Source organism: Zingiber officinale, chromosome 9A (assembly GCF_018446385.1).
Source record: "Zingiber officinale cultivar Zhangliang chromosome 9A, Zo_v1.1, whole genome shotgun sequence".
In the NCBI taxonomy this organism is placed as follows: Eukaryota; Viridiplantae; Streptophyta; class Magnoliopsida; order Zingiberales; family Zingiberaceae; genus Zingiber; species Zingiber officinale.
Window position 1 is genome coordinate 8262563 of NC_056002.1, and position 7964 is coordinate 8270526.

General features: G+C 46.2%; 1 long non-coding RNA gene across 1 annotated transcript; it reads right to left on the minus strand.

Annotated features, from left to right (window-relative positions):
* Positions 1 to 1389: 1389 nt before the first annotated feature.
* Positions 1390 to 2664, minus strand: LOC122021549. The gene is made up of 4 exons (XR_006122573.1): positions 2393 to 2664; positions 2132 to 2281; positions 1837 to 2044; positions 1390 to 1447 (listed from the first exon to the last, which is right to left on the minus strand). It is a non-coding gene; the product is annotated as an uncharacterized LOC122021549 (long non-coding RNA).
* Between the last annotated feature and the right edge of the window lie 5300 nt (positions 2665 to 7964).

Genomic DNA, 7964 nt, shown 5'->3' on the forward strand with positions numbered 1-7964 from the left:
ATGTGCAATGTAAAGTCCACAATACAAACCCACAATACAAGTATATAAGATGCAAAAGCAAAATATAATCCGACAAAGAAAATCCTCGCGATAATGGGGCTAGCGACTGGAATCTCTCCTGACGGCCTCAACCTGAAAAATAGTAACAACGGGGTGAGTTCAAAGAACTCACAGTAATCCAATAGATATGTACAACAACATATAACTACCAAGAATATCCTAAGGTATAGTCTCCTAAACCATAGGACCTACAGTACAGTCTCCTAACAATATAACAGGTATGCATAGTGAATAAACTGTAATGAGTAACTGAAGCATGTAATACAGTTTACAGAAGAATAATAAGAAATGCATAACTGAAATAAACTGTACTCACCGATTGGGCGAATGACTGTGGACATACACAGATAAAGATAGTCAGAATAAATACGCATGTATCCTGTATGCATGTCAATCATATGCAGTCACCCAAGTGCATCATCCAATATGCAACAATCACAATAAATGCAATCTGTGCATATGATGCGATATGACATGGTCACCCACGCTAGCCGTCTCACACGCGATGGCGAGACCGAGTAGGTAGGGTTGTGACACTGCACTCTGCGTCACTACCCCGATGAGTGACCGAGTGGACGGGATGCCGGAGTACACCTATCCTCCTACCTCAAACATAGTGAGGGAGCGTAACGCCCTCAACTCCCTGACGCACGAGGAGGGATCCCCGTCCGCTACCACGCTGCAGACACACTACCCATGAGCGACCAACGGAGCCTTCTGAGCCTGCCATACACACCCTGGGTGCTGTGCCACTACCCATGCAGTGGTCACGTTGTGTGCAGGCCCGTGTAGCCGGCCGACGAGCTCAACAATAATGGAGTCGTCAATCGCCCAGCATGCAATCATGCAGGATGGTGCATGATGCTACAGTATGTCATACCTGAACATAGCCTCCTCCATATATGCGGGTGCCCAAAAGGTAAACGCATATATGTAACCATGATATAAACAGCATAAACTCAAAGATATCACATATAACAATGATGTAAGTATCATGAATCCAAGAGCATGTATCCCACATGTAAAGCAACTAATCCGGTAGAGTAGAGCACTATAGACATGCATCTCTATGAACATATATATACATGGCAAGAGATAAAATATCCAATCCTGAAGTAAAGCAACTAGCAGATGAAGCATGTGATAGGTATCAACTAAACCTAAATCCAGGGGAAGTGTTGAACTACCAATCACTAGTAACCGTCTACAAGTATCGGATAACCTATAACCAGGGAAGTGCTAAATCTACCAATCACTAGCAAGTATATATAAACTGCACATATCAAAAGACAATATCAACAAGATAAGTCAAAGGGTACCCGCCTCAAATAGAAGGTACAATCCAAATCCGAAGTCAACGTCGAGACGCCTGTCTCAAATCAGACTCCTGCGTCAAACAACATATATATTTTATTTAGCTAAATCCACATGAATAGCTAAATAAAATCTCTAACACTAAATTAGGGTAAAACCCTAATCCACAATCTCAACTTACCAATTTAAATCTAATGGTCGATTAGAGTTAGTTACCTAATCCCTAATCACCAATTAGATTAGAAATCCAACGGTTGATTAGGGTTAATTACCCTAACCCTAACCATTTCATTAGATTTCTTTTACACAATTAAATCTACACACATGCATTAACTAATCATGGATTAATCCAATGCATTTCTAATCCAATACATGAATCAAATTCATCTAGAACAAGATCATCAAACGAATATCCAATTTCAATACGTGATCTACAACAAGATCAATTATCCTATTCCTTACCTCGAATCCAAGGTGATCACCAATAGATCACAACCAAAGGTGTAGCTGCCGGTTAGGGTAGCTGCTGTTGGAACCTAAGATCACATCCACAAGATAGTACCTCTAGCTCACAACCATGCATACTAATCCACAGCACTCAATCAAAAGGAACAGAGCCTCCTCTCTGCCCGGATCGAGCTGCTGTCCACCACCAGAACAGCACAACCTACTGGAAACCATCTTACGGCTTGAATCAAGAACAGAAGATCCAAATTCATCAAGGCAACCTAAAGAAAAACCTAATTGAGAAGCTTACCGTGTGCGAAATGGAAGCTAGAACACAAGACAGTAGATCCAAGCCGGCGTCGAAGAGGAAAGGTCGAGGCTAGGGCTAAGACCTCCCTTCTTGATCAGCGATCTGCTCTCACGAAGCAACGATCCAAATGGAAAAGCACCGGCGATGGACCTAGGGCATGGTTCGGCGAAAATCAAGAGAAGAAGAAGAATTATCGACTGTGCTAGGGCACGAGTCGGAGGAAACCCAAAGAAGAGGAAGATCCGGTTAAAGCTAGCTTACCTATGCCGGGGATCGAGCGGATCTAGATCGATCCAGGGGCGTGGGCAGTCGATTAGAAGAGACGTCGGAGATCGAAGGAAACCAGAGGAGGAGAGGATCGGAACCCTTATGCTCCGAGCTCCGATCTGCGCCGACGACGCCGAGAGAAGATCAGCGCTCTCACCTAGGGCTGGAGAAAATCACCCACGTCCGGATCTGTGCTGGCGACTGCTCCCCTGGGTCGAGATCGACGATCGCCGGAGCTGGACCCTTGCTCCCGTCGCCGTCGCTTGTCCGCGGGAGTGAACAGAGAGAGAGGAAGAGGGGAGATCGGGGGAGCTCGGGTTCGGGATCGGCGGTTTAAGGGAAAAGAAATAAAAGAAAAGGAAAAGATTTTATAAATAAAACATTTCCTCCATTAAACGGGTATCCCAAATAGGTTTAATCTGAACCCGAAATTGATCCCCTTAAAACCTGTCTTACGAGCTCCGAAAAATTCCCAGAAAATTTCTAAAAATTCCGGAAAAATATTATAAGGCTATTTCTGAGATAACCCTATTTATTTAAATTTTCCGAGATCTCACATCCTCCCCTACTAATAAAAATTTGGTCCCCAAATTTCGTATATCCAACCGCAAACACTAGAATATAACCAAACAGTATAAATACTGGAAGGAACTCTAACCCACATACCTCAAGCAAAAAGATGAGGGTATCGAGCTCAGATCGTATCCTCCAGCTCCCACGTAGCCTCCTCGTCAGAATGATGCTGCCATCCGACTTTAACTAGTTGGACAGTCTTGTTCCGTAGCTGACGTTCCCTGTGGTCCAGAATCCGCACTGGAACCTCCTCGTAAGTAACATCAGGCTGAATAGGAACAGATATATCTGACAGAACATGTGCCGGATCGGATACGTATCTCCTCAGCATCGATACATGGAATACATCATGAATGCCAGCTAGAGATGGTGGTAGCGCCAGACGGTAAGCTACTGCTCCAATCCTCTCCAAGATCTGGAATGGTCCAATATATCGGGGAGCTAGCTTACCTCGGAGACCAAATCTCTTTACCCCTTTCGTGGGTGAAACTCTAAGAAATACATGATCACCAATGGAGAACTCCAGGGGTCTCCGTCTCTGATCAGTATAACTCTTCTGACGGTCCTGAGCCTCTGACATCCTCCGTCTGATAGTGCGAACTAACTCTGCATCCTGCTGAGCTCTCTGAGGTCCTATCAGCTGGGCCTCCCCAACCTCTTCCCAGAGGATGGGTGTCCGACAAGGCCTACCATACAACGCCTCAAACGGTGCCATCTGGATAGCCGAATGATAGCTGTTGTTGTAGGCGAACTCCACTAATGGCAGGTGGTCCTCCCAACCGCCTCCAAGTCCATGACACAAGACCTCCAAGTCCTCCAATGTCCGAATAGTCCGCCCGATCGCCCATCCGTCTCGCGGATGGAATGCCGTGATCAAACGGTTGCTGCCCAAGGCCCGCCGCAGACCGCAATCGGACGTGAACCGTGGGTCTCTATCAGATATGATGCTCAACGGAACTCGATGCAATCTGATAATCTCTCGACAGTATAACTCAGCTAATCGATCCAGAGAATCAGTCTTCCGGATCGCTAAAAAGTGTGCGGATTTGGTTAATCGGTCAACGATTACCCAAATCGCATCATGACCTCGTCGAGTCCTAGGCAAACCCACCACGAAATCCATAGTAATGTGCTCCCACTTTCACTCTGGAATAGGGATCCTCTGAAGTAATCCAGCAGGTCTCTGGTGCTCAGCCTTCACCTGCTGACAGACAAGACATCTGGCTACAAACTCCGCGATGTCTTTCTTCATACCGTTCCACCAATAGGAACGCCTCAAATCACGATACATACGGGTCCCACCTGGGTGGATAGCAAATCTAGAACGGTGAGCCTCCTGAAGTAACTCCTCCATGACCGGGTGAGACTGAGGTACACATAACCGCCTCGAAATAAACAATCCTCATCGCCTCGTAAACTCACCGTCCGAAGCTATCCGCCGCTAATGAATCAGAATGCCGATCTCCTACCGGCCTCTCGAATCCTCATCCCGATCGACGATCGAGCAACCATGGTAACAAGAATACCGCTCGTCTGGCCCCTCGCCTCAAGGCCCAACTCGCGAATCCTCGAATCAAGTCCGTGATCAGAATCGATGACAAGCTAAAGTCCCTCTGGACTTTCTGCTAAGTGCATCAGCAACCACATTAGCTTTACCCGGATGGTAGCTAATAGTACAATCATAGTTCTTCAGGAACTCCATCCATCTCCTTTGTCGGAGATTGAGTTCCTTCTGTGTGAAAATATATTTGAGACTCTTATGATCAGTAAGAATCTCAAAAGTAATACCATAAAGATGATGTCGCCAAAGCTTCAAAGCAAAGATAATAGCGGCTAACTCTAAATCATGTACTGGGTAGTTCTTCTCATGCTCCTTCAACTGACGAGAAGCGTAAGAGACTACCCTATCGTGCTGCATCAATACAGCGCTCAAGCCCTGAAGAGATGCATCTGTGTAAAGTACGAATCCGTCGTCACCAGAAGGTAAAACCAAGACTGGTGCTGATACTAATCTCCGCTTCAGCTCCTGGAAGCTGGTCTCACAAGCCTCTGACCACGTGAACTTCACGCCTTTCCTAGTCAGACGTGTCAATGGCATAGCAATGCTGGAGAAACCCTCAACGAATCGTCGGTAATATCCAACCAAGCCCAAGAAACTGCGGATCTCCTGGACTGACTAAACTGTCCTCTCGGAACAGAAATTCCGGACGCTACATGCTGAGCCTTCAGCGAATAGTTTCGGCTCAAGTGCCCAGGCAGTTTGCAATAATAGCAAAATGACTGTCCCAGGGTGCATGCAGAGGTGATGTGATCTAGGGATCCTTATCAAGTGCATTAAGAGTCCCCAGTAGACTGTTTCCGGTTCTGCTGAGAAGACCGGGAACATCCTGATGAACAAAGATCCCGATTGGCCACGATGACCTAGAAGTACTCACCCATCCGAGGGTGATTTCTCCGCCGCCCGTAGTCTGGGTCGCTGGATCCGTCCAAGTCCGATCGCCTACTTTCTTTTCTTATCTCAGATTGCTTTCATCGAGCCGCTTAAATCATAAGAGCTCTATCCGAGCCTCAGATATGATGACTGACCAAAATCGCAATATACACTGAAGATGCTCGTCCCCTCGGACAAACTAAAGCATACGAGATCCGCTATCGCCAACCAACTGTGATGTAATCCGACCAACCGTTAAATTCGCATTATACTCCATCATCGAAGCGGTTATTCGTCAAGACTCAGAAATCCTCACCGACGTGTCATCCGATACGCCCGGGAAAACACCGACTCAATGCCTCTAAATCTCAGATATATAACAGTGCCGCCGCCTATAATCGAAGGTGTGTCCCACCGATCTCCGCCTGCCTCGTAAGTGGTAAGCACCACCACCTTCTCCCACTCGGAGCAGGCCATGTAAAAGAATGTCCGCTCCATAGACTCTATCAAAGATTGAGCCACGCTCGGATCAGTCTCCCCGTGAAATAGCGTGAATTGGCTTTTCACCAACTCCGCCAAGGCTGGGATCCATGCTCGTGCCACAACCATATCCGTAGATATCGCTGCGGTACTGGGCAGAATCACTGGAGTTGATCTTATGGGTGGTACTGATGGATAGGTTGGAAGAGGTACCACTAGTGCTGCCACATAAACAGGGTAGGAACCACTAGTGGAACTACAGAGTAGGCATAAGTAGGGACGACTAAAGGTACGATGGGCGGTACCGGGTAAGATGTAACCGGTACTGCTGGTGCAGGTACCGAGTATGTAGTAACCAGCACAGATGTCTGTGGTGGTACCGAGTACGCAGTAGGCACGACTAGAGAAGGTGCCGAGTACCCTGTAGGTACTACTGGCGGTACAGGCGAGGTAAGTACCTCTGAAGTCGGAACCGTCAGGATCTGACAGTCTAACGTGGTCACAATACCCTGAGGAGTCTATCCCTGACGGACAGGCTCAACCCTAACAGAACTCTCTGGAGACTCTGTCTCTAGAGAATCGATCGCCCTCATACATGTGCGACCACGTTTAAGTACTAGAACACGTATCATATATGTAAAAAAATGTTATACAGATATCACTACAGGTATGAAAACTATAAAATTACCTGATTTGCCATCTGGAGATATCCTGTCGCTGCATAGCCCCCAAATAGATCCAATAAAATCTCGTCAAAATGCCTCGAAATTCCGAAACGAGAAAATCGACGGAAATCCGTACAATTCGAAATACCGAAATATCCAGATACGCACGCAAAACTCGTAAGAACCAGTATCAGAACTGCTCTGATACCAAATAAATTGCTGTCCGAAGAAATTTCGGCAGCATCCCCCCTGTACGACGGACAATATGAAGCTCAGTATACATATATCTCTATACCTCGGCCACACACGGCCGGAATAATACAATACAAATAAGAAACAAACCACGCAGTTTATATCAACATTCCACACGGATATAATATATGATCAATCCACGCAGTTTAATAAAGAAAGACGATATAGAACCTCGAAGATATATGTAAACATCTACTCCACTACAACGAAGAAACAAATCCACGAAGTAATGGAAATACAACCGCAGCGGAAAACAAAAGTAGCAAACCCGAATGTGCAATGTAAAGTCCACAATACAAACCCACAATACAAGTATATAAGATGCAAAAGCAAAATATAATCCGACAAAGAAAATCCTCGCGATAATGGGGCTAGCGACTGGAATCTCTCCTGACGGCCTCAACCTGAAAAATAGTAATAACGGGTGAGTTCAAAGAACTCAGTAATCCAATAGATATGTACAAGAACATATAACTACCAATAATATCCTAAGGTACAGTCTCCTAAACCATAGGACCCACAGACAGTCTCCTAACAATATAACGGTATGCATAATTGAATAAACTGTAATGAGTAACGTAAGCATGTAATACAGTTTACAGAAGAATAATAAGAAATGCATAATCGAAATAAATCAGACTCACCGCGAGGCTTGGCGAATGATCGTGCATATACGGATATAAAGATAGTCGAATAAATACGCATGTATCCTAGATGCATGTCAATCATATGCAATCACCAAGTGCATCATCCAATATGCAACAATCACAATAAATGCAACTGTGCATATGATGCGATATGACATGGTCACCCCTGACGCTAGTCACCGTCTCACACGCGATGGCGAGACCGAGTAGGTAGGGCTGTGACACTGCACTCTGCGTCACTACCCCGATGAGTGACCGAGTGGACGGGATGTTTTGAGTACACCTATCCTCCTACCTCAAACATAGTGAGGGAGCGACGCTCTCAACTCCATAGTCAATGACGGGAGGGATCCCCGTCCGCTACCACGCTGCACACACTACCCATGAGCGGACCAATGGAGCCAAACCGCCATACACACCCTGGTGCCGTGCCACTACCCATGCAGTGGTCATGTGCAGGCCCTGTAGCCGACCGACGAGCTCAACAATAATGGAGTCGCTAATCGCCCAGCATGCAA